Below are 8,086 nucleotides of genomic sequence, written 5' to 3'. Positions count from 1 at the left end.
GGGACCTTGACTGTGGCTTCTACAGGAGGGAACAAGTGACACAGGGTGAGCAGGGTCAAGATTGGCTACTGGGAATAATTTCAGCAGCTCTGGGGCACAGGAGCTGTTCCTAGTCACCAGGAGCCTGTCCCTGGGGTGACAGGGGCCCAGAGTGTGGGAGCTCAGTAGAGGAGGTGGCCAGTTGGGAAAGCTGGTTTGCATGTGAAAGGGGTGCTCTCTAGGGAGTTCCTTCGTTCCTTTCTACAGAACTGGCTAACCCTGGGAGGGGCAGTCCCTCCACAGTCTGCAAAGCCACAAGATATCGGAGCATCAGAATGAAAACATGTGCTCGACATGACATCACATAAAAACAAAACCTCCCTGTAAAGACCCGACTCCAGGAGATGGTGGAGGACAAACCGAGCACCCTGTCCCCTCCCTGTGAAGACCCAACTCCAGGAGATGGTGGAGGACTAACCGGGCACCCTGTCCCCTCCCTGTGAAGACCCGACTCCAGGAGATGGTGGAGGACTAACCTGGGCACCCTGTCACCTCCCTGTGAAGACCCAACTCCGGGAGATGGTGGAGGACTACCTGGGCACATTGTCCAACTTCACTCAGCTCTCTCCTTTGCTCAAGCCAGAGGTAGTTAGCAGGGTATCAGCTAAAGTATCTCTAGAATTTAAAAAGCATGTCACTATTTCAAGGGTCAGTCAATGGACAAGTTTATACTGAGGAACCACTGTGTGTGAGGTGCAGTGCTGGGTGTGGGAGATGGGCTGAACCAATGCACCCTGTGCTGCCTCCTGGGGTTCAGGGTCCTGCTGCTGAAGCCCACTAGCCAAGCCCAGAGCAGCCCCCTGTGCAGCTTAAGCCCACCTGTATCGCTCCCACAGTACTCACAGAACTGGCTCACCTGAATTCTAAGATTACTGGGGCATCACAGCTGAAGCAGATTGCTGATGTTCTATAAGCTACAGGAGTTACTACTGTAAGCCGTTGCCGCTGTGGCCAGAACATGCTAAGACACAGAAGGAGCATGAATTAAGCGGGGACTATGATAAACCAAGCCACAGTGGTTTACTTTTGAGAGAAAATCACATTTAAATAAGCCTCAAAAAATTACTGTTAGATCTTACTATCACAATTGTGCGAGTGACTGGAGTTTTGGAAATGCAATTTGGGGTGGGCACTCCTAAAGCCCCCAAACTCTGAGGGGTGGAGCTAAGGGTGTGTCCATGGGATTCAGAGCTGGGGCTCTGGAGTGAGGCTAGATCAGCCGCCCTCCCACCTGCTAGCTGCGTTGCTGTGATCAGTCGACGTGACCCCTCCGAGCTAGTTCTATAAGTAAAATTGGAATCATATGTCTAATTTACAGGCAGTTGCAAGGATGAGATAATGATAGTGTGCACACAAGCCTTAGCTCAATGCATGGTGTATAATAATGTAAGCTAGTATTAATCTTTCCGGTACCTGATCGTTCTGTTTTCAGATCGTCCGCTAGAGGGTGCCAAATACCAGCCCAAAACTTGAAAAAGCTGCTCCCTCTTTCCTCCTCACAAACACAAGCTCTCAAAAATCCTAAGCATTGATGTCCGAGAAAAATGACTCAGCAGACTTTCCATTTGTTTGTCCCATCACCTTTGAGAAGTCTTCTATCTAAAATAAAACGCTCAACCTCAAGGGTATTAGTTTAAATCAAAATGATTCCTACAGATGCCTGGACAGTGTGTCGTGGCAGTGACTTTAACTCAGCTGCAGACGATGGAGCTGCAGGGCCAGGAGGCGTGAAGCGGGGGTAAGAGAAACATTGTTTACAGAGAACTTAAACACAATAATATAACAAAATATTCTCTTTTTTTGAGACAGGGTCTCACTCTGTTGCCCTGTGCCCTGGCTAGAGTACCGTAGTGTCATCACAGCTCACTGCAACCTCAACCCCCTGGGTTCAAGTGATCCTACCGCCTCAGCCTCCTGAGCTGGGACTATAGATGCCCTTGGCTAATTATTCTGCTTTCAGTAGAGATGGGGTCTTGCTTTTGCTCAAGTTGGTCTCAAACTCCTGAACTCAAGAGATCCCTCTGCCTTGACCTCCTAGAGTGCTAGGGTTACAGGTGTGAGCCACGGCATCTGGCCAAGAGCAACATTCTTAACTTATCAGTCCCTACTGGATCACTGTCAAGGCCAGTGTTGTAAAAGTTCAAGTACAACTGCCTGTTTTTGTAGTCATCATACACGAGGATCTGTATTCGTCCTGTAGACAATTTGAAGAGTTACCTGTTTCACATATATATCCAACGTCTTTGCTGAAAATTGCAAATGAAATGTCCTTTTTGGAAATCATGTACAAAATGTAGCATTTACACTTAATGCCCACTTCTTATACATTTTTATCTACAGGTAGGCGTCATGATTTGAAGCAACACATCTGTGATTAGAACTAAGTCTAGATATAAATGGTGGAGTATCAGGATTGTAGGCAGATTACAAAGCATAGAGACAGCCTTAAATGAGTAACAACTTGTGTGTCTTCTGTTAGATTATCCACAACCAAAAACATTTCCATTTTGGATGATTTCCTTCCTTAGAGCCTAAGTTTGCATCTTGACTGAATGCATCTTTTTTTTTTTTTGAGACAGAGTCTCACTATGTTACTCTTGGTAGACTGCTGTGGTGTCACAGCTCACAGCAACCTCCAATTCCTGGGCTTACGCAATTCTCTTGCCTCAGCCTCCCAAGTAGCTGGGACTACAGGTGCCCACCGCAACGCCCACCTTTTTTTTTTTGTTCTTGCAATTGTCGTGGTTGTTTAGCTGACCCTGGCTGGGTTCAAACCCGTGAGCCTCAGTGCAGGTGGCCAGTGCCGTAACCACTGTACTTCATGCGCCACGCTGACGGAATGCATCTTGACAAACTCTGATTTCTAATAACCTGTAGATGGTACAATTCAAGAGTCTTACTTCTGGGACACAAAGTTCGCTTGGGTCCCCAATGCAAGTTATTTTGTATTCATTTGGGCACCCCAAGATCTACTCGTGGAGTCACCATAGTCGGAGGAGGAGCAGACAGAACAAATACCCTTCCTCCGGGATCGGCATGTCGGTTTTTCTCCAGATGGGGGCAACTTGCTGATGAGAATACTGGACAGCCCAGTCTGATTTCTTACAGAAGTAGAAATAGCAGAATGTACCACTTTACAGTTAGGGCGATTCTCATCAAACTGGAGCACTTTTGAGAGTCAGATGGGGCAGGCGGGGGTGGAGGTGAATAAGAACTGGGGCCACAGGCATAAACCAGAACTGTCCTGGCCCTGTGGCCCAGGGGCTCTTTGATAAGGATTCAGGGCTTTACTTGTTCAAGGGGATGAATTTTCATGAGTCTGAAAGATGGAGGAGAAGGCTAAGACAGTCCAATTCCACCCACTAGGAACCAAGTTGGTTTTGACAATCCTGTCAATCTGTTTCACATTTTCCATGTTTGGGAAATGTTCACGTAGGCAGGGATGGTAAAATTTGCAAATGACCTCAGGAGCCTGTCTTATAGCCCCAAGAACTTGCTCCAAAAATGAGGTGCCAGGTAGATTGAAGTTATTCTCCAGGTTGGAACCATGGACAGACTGTATTAATGTCTCTGTGGCGTATGACAGAGGTGCTGTGTGACAAGGCCAGACTCCACCTGCTCTGAACACACACTTCCTTCGGAGAATGCATTTGGTGGTAAGTGCTGAAATCTGAGTCACATGGAGGCAGTGGCCCTTGCTAATGTCTTCCGCACACCTTTACAGGTTTTCTAGGTTATGCTGGCTACAAGTGAGACCATTAGTTAGGTAAAGGAGGATTTAACACATTACCTACCATTCAAGGTATATTTAACTTACACTAGTTTTGAGCCTAGGGCCTCGTGAACCCTATATAACTCACCCATCTCTTGCCCATTTCACATATATATAGCTAACTCTTTAACCAACCTTTATAATTTATTAGGAGTATTAAGTGAACTTAAAATGTGGATTTATAGGGGTGGTACCTATGGCCCTGTGAGTAGGGTATTGGTCCCATATACCACAGGTGGTGGGTTCAAACCCAGCCCTGGCCAAAAACTGCAAAAAAAAAAAGTGGATTTGTATATTTTTCTGTACTTATTTTTACTAAAATATTAAAACTCTTTAAATTGGACTTCAAATTTTAACACAAGTGTTTTTTGTTTGTTTGTTTGATTGGTTGGGTTTTTTTTTTTTTTTTGGTAAAGCCATCACCTGACTACTAATTGCTGGCAATTTGCATTTCTGCATTCTGTCTAATTCATCGGTAGAAACCTTTGTTATTAAAGTAGAAAATCTCATCCTAAAGCTTTTTGGAGAGAGATGCAATTTAATATTAGAGAACAGAAATACTTTTTACACAATATTAATGGCTTAGTTACTTTTACACGGTTTAAATTTTGTTTTTAGATTTTATGCTAATCAGGGTAATATATACCTTTTTTTCTTTTTTCTTTTTTTTACACATGCGACCACGTTGGATTTATTCTGGGTGTGCAACACTGGCTAAACATTTAAAAATCAGCCCGTGTAATCTGTCTCACCCCTCTAGAAAACAACATACGTTCATACCAGTGGATGCAGGTAAGGCATTTGACAAAAATCTAACACCAATTCATGACAAAACTTTCAGCAAGTTAGGAGGACAGACATATATTTCAACTTGATAAAAGACCATCTGCAAAAATTAAAGGTAACTTCATGCTTAATGGTAAAAAACAATTTTTTTTCATTTTTTATTTTTACATAGACATGTGATTATTACGTGGTAATATATACCTTTTTAACCATCTAATCATTTTTAAAAATTTTTAAATAACATGTGTTACAGGTGTTAAGTATATTCACAGTACTTTGAAAAATATATACTTTTTTTGATGAATGTTTTAGTCACTAAATTAACTAAAAAAAAAAATCTTCTCATTCAAAATCTTTTCCAAGAAGGAAATTAGGAGATGTTTCAGTCTCCAGAAGATCAATTTCTTTTAACAATGTTCACATGTGAGGTTACAGTGTATCCATTACACTTGCCTCATTCAGGCAGTTTCGCATTGTCTTTTTCTTGGCTGAGAGTTTTTCCTGAAGGGCCACACATTTAAAACAAGTGTTTCAGCATAATTATTCTTAAACTTTTTTGGACTTTGATGAGTCTGAGCTTCTTTAACTTAATCATTAATGTTTTTTTGCAACTTCTAGAAACCCTCGAAATAGGAGCCGTGTTGAATTTGAAAGACTTTCCAACTGTGTTGGTTAATTCCCGGGGGAGACAGGCTATCCCAGCGATTTGCATTTCTGCCCCATTTTATTAGCTGTGCTACAATGTAATTAGTCCACACATCTGGTGTCCCGTGGATTGGCTAGTGTTAGAGGTTTCACAAATTAATACAAACTTTTTTTTTTTTAATCAAAGAGCTCTTAATTAGTTTAAAAATAGCTCCCAACTCGACTCAGGAGCAACGTTATATAACTTGTTCTTTCACTAAGGGCAGGTTTCAGACGGGGAGGTGAGAATTGACAACAGGGGCCCATCTGTGCAAGAGCTCTTCGAAGAGGCGTGTTGGCACCCGCCACAATGCCCAGCTAGTTTTTTTTTACATTTTTATTAGAGACGGGGTCTCATTCTTGCTCAGGCTAGTCTCAAATTCCTAACCTCAAGCAACCCTCATGTCTAGGCCTCTCCAAGTGGGAGGATTACAGGTGTGAGCCACTATGCCTGTTATGATAGGTGTTTTTAAACTCTTCACCCAAGTCAACCAATTGTCCATGGTTGGCCACATTTTTGTTCTCTCTGTGTCTCTATGTGTCTACACAAATACATGGAAACACACATAATACGTGATAAATACACGTGTATACATATTCCTGGGACAACTGGAAGATGCAGATATCGCAATAGTTCATCTTTAAATATCTCAGCGCACTGCTGAAGACAGAGGGCATCATCCTACTGAACTGCACCCTCATTATCCCATCTAAGAAAATCAACAGTAATGCGATAACGTCATCTACTAGACAGTCCATGTTCACAGTTCCCCCAATATGTCTTGTAGCATTTTTTTTTTAATTGGCGGTGTAGCCACATTTGTGCCTCTCACTTGGTTGTTGTGTCAGTTCTGTGAAGCCTCTTTCTGTCTGGGGTGGTCCTCCTGCCTTTTTTTGGTCCATGTCATTGAATTCTTTTTTTTTTGAGACAGAGCCTCAAGCTGTCCCCCTGGGTAGAGTGCTGTGGCATTGCAGCTCACAGCAACCTCCAACGCCTGGGCTCAAGTGAGTCTCCTGCCTCCGCCTCCCAAGTAGCTGGGACCACAGGCGCCCGTCACAACACCTGGCTATTTTTTGGTTGCAGCCATCATTGTTGCTTGGCGGGCCCGGGCTGGATTCGAACCTGCCACCTTAGGTGTATGTGGCTGGCACCCTAGCCACCTGAGCCACAGGCGCCGAGCCATGTCATTGAATTCTTAGGAAGAATCCAGCACAGTGGCCCATTGAATGCCCCACGTTGCCAAAGCGTCCAATAGTTTCCTCCTGTTGAGATTCAGGGTATGCCTGTCCAGGCAAAGCACGCCCCGGGAGAAGCCTGCCTCTTAGCACGTCACCTCAGGAGCCCGGAATGTCACCCCTTGGCCACGGTGCCCATCACCACAGCTCCCCTGAAAAGGTACGCTTTTCTGTTTGTAATTACTGAGCCATCTGTTGGGTGATCCTTGTAAATCAATCCTCTTAACTGTGGTCATCTCTAAGAAAAGCATTGTAGGAGGAGAAAAGGAAGGCAAAGGAGCAGACATCAAATGAGGGAGGAGAAGTGGAAGGGGTGTCATCGTCTATTAAAAAGTTGAAGAATTGGCTCGGTGCCTGTGGCTCAAGCGGCTAAGGCACCAGCCACATACACCTGAGCTGGCAGGTTTGAATCCAGCCCGAGCCCGCCAAACAATGACGGCTGCAACCAAAAAATAGCCAGGCGTTGTGGTGGGCGCCTGTGGTCCCAGCTATTTGGGAGGCGGAGGCAGGAGACTCGCTTGAGCCCAGGAGTTGGAGGATGCTGTGAGCTGTGATGCCATGGCACTTTACCCAGGGGGACAGCTTGAGGCTCTGTCTCAAAAAAAAAAAAAAAATTGAAGAATTGGAAACAGCCCTGTACATCACATTTAAAAGTATCTATAAAGCTTCACTTCAATAGCGTGGGGAAAGAGGAAATGTGAAGCCAGGAAGTTGATGAAGAGTAGAGGGCTCACTGAGATCGCTTCGTTATTTCTTCAGACCCTGACCCTGATTTAGGGTCAATGACAAGAAGAAAAAAACCCCAACAGTAATCACTGAATTAGCATTGTTGACATTCCACCTAGTGAGTTTCCCTACTTCTTAATTAGGCCTTTATTTTAGATGTGTCTCTGTATTTTAATTACATCTAATTATATGTAATTGCATATTCTTAGTTCATTTCATTATGGCTAGGAGCAGAAAAGCACTTCGCCAAAGGAGTGTGCTGACTTTCCGAATGTTCTCTCACTCTTCCTTGTGACTGCCCATGTACAGGGGAAATTAAATTCATACACACAAGTTTCTCAGGCTAACATGGGCCCTGTGGCACAAATTCTTGGACGCTGCTCTTACGGAGAGATGGGGTCCTTGTTGTCTTGAAATGGGGTGGGCTTTTTGACCATTTAGATCAGCAGAATAGGGTGGAAATGTCATGTGACAATGAAGTCATCAAAGGTAAGGCAGCTTCCACTGTGCTCTCAGGAAAGCTCAACCTTGACACCTTCATCTGCTTCTGTAGCCTACCTGCCCGAGGAGACCATTCTAGCAGGACAAGCAAACCAGCTCCAAAGGAGACTGTGAGGGGAACCCTGAGACTGCACAGAGGGAGACCAGGTCCAGCCAGAATCCAGCGGTTTCCAACTTCCAATCCCCTCTCTGCCCGCCGGCACTATTCCAGCTCCATCCAAAAACAGTTGTGCAATGTTTTAAGCAACTATGTTTAGAGTGTTTTTTAACGTAGCAATAACAATGGTCCTCTTCCTTCTACTTTCTTTAAGGTGCTAGGTTCCTATTCTTTTTTTTTTTTTT

The sequence above is a fragment of the Otolemur garnettii genome, unplaced genomic scaffold (genome assembly GCF_000181295.1).
Source record: "Otolemur garnettii isolate 467f Iridium unplaced genomic scaffold, OtoGar3 scaffold00074, whole genome shotgun sequence".
NCBI classification, from domain to species: Eukaryota; Metazoa; Chordata; class Mammalia; order Primates; family Galagidae; genus Otolemur; species Otolemur garnettii.
Note: the sequence above shows the minus strand (reverse complement) of the source record.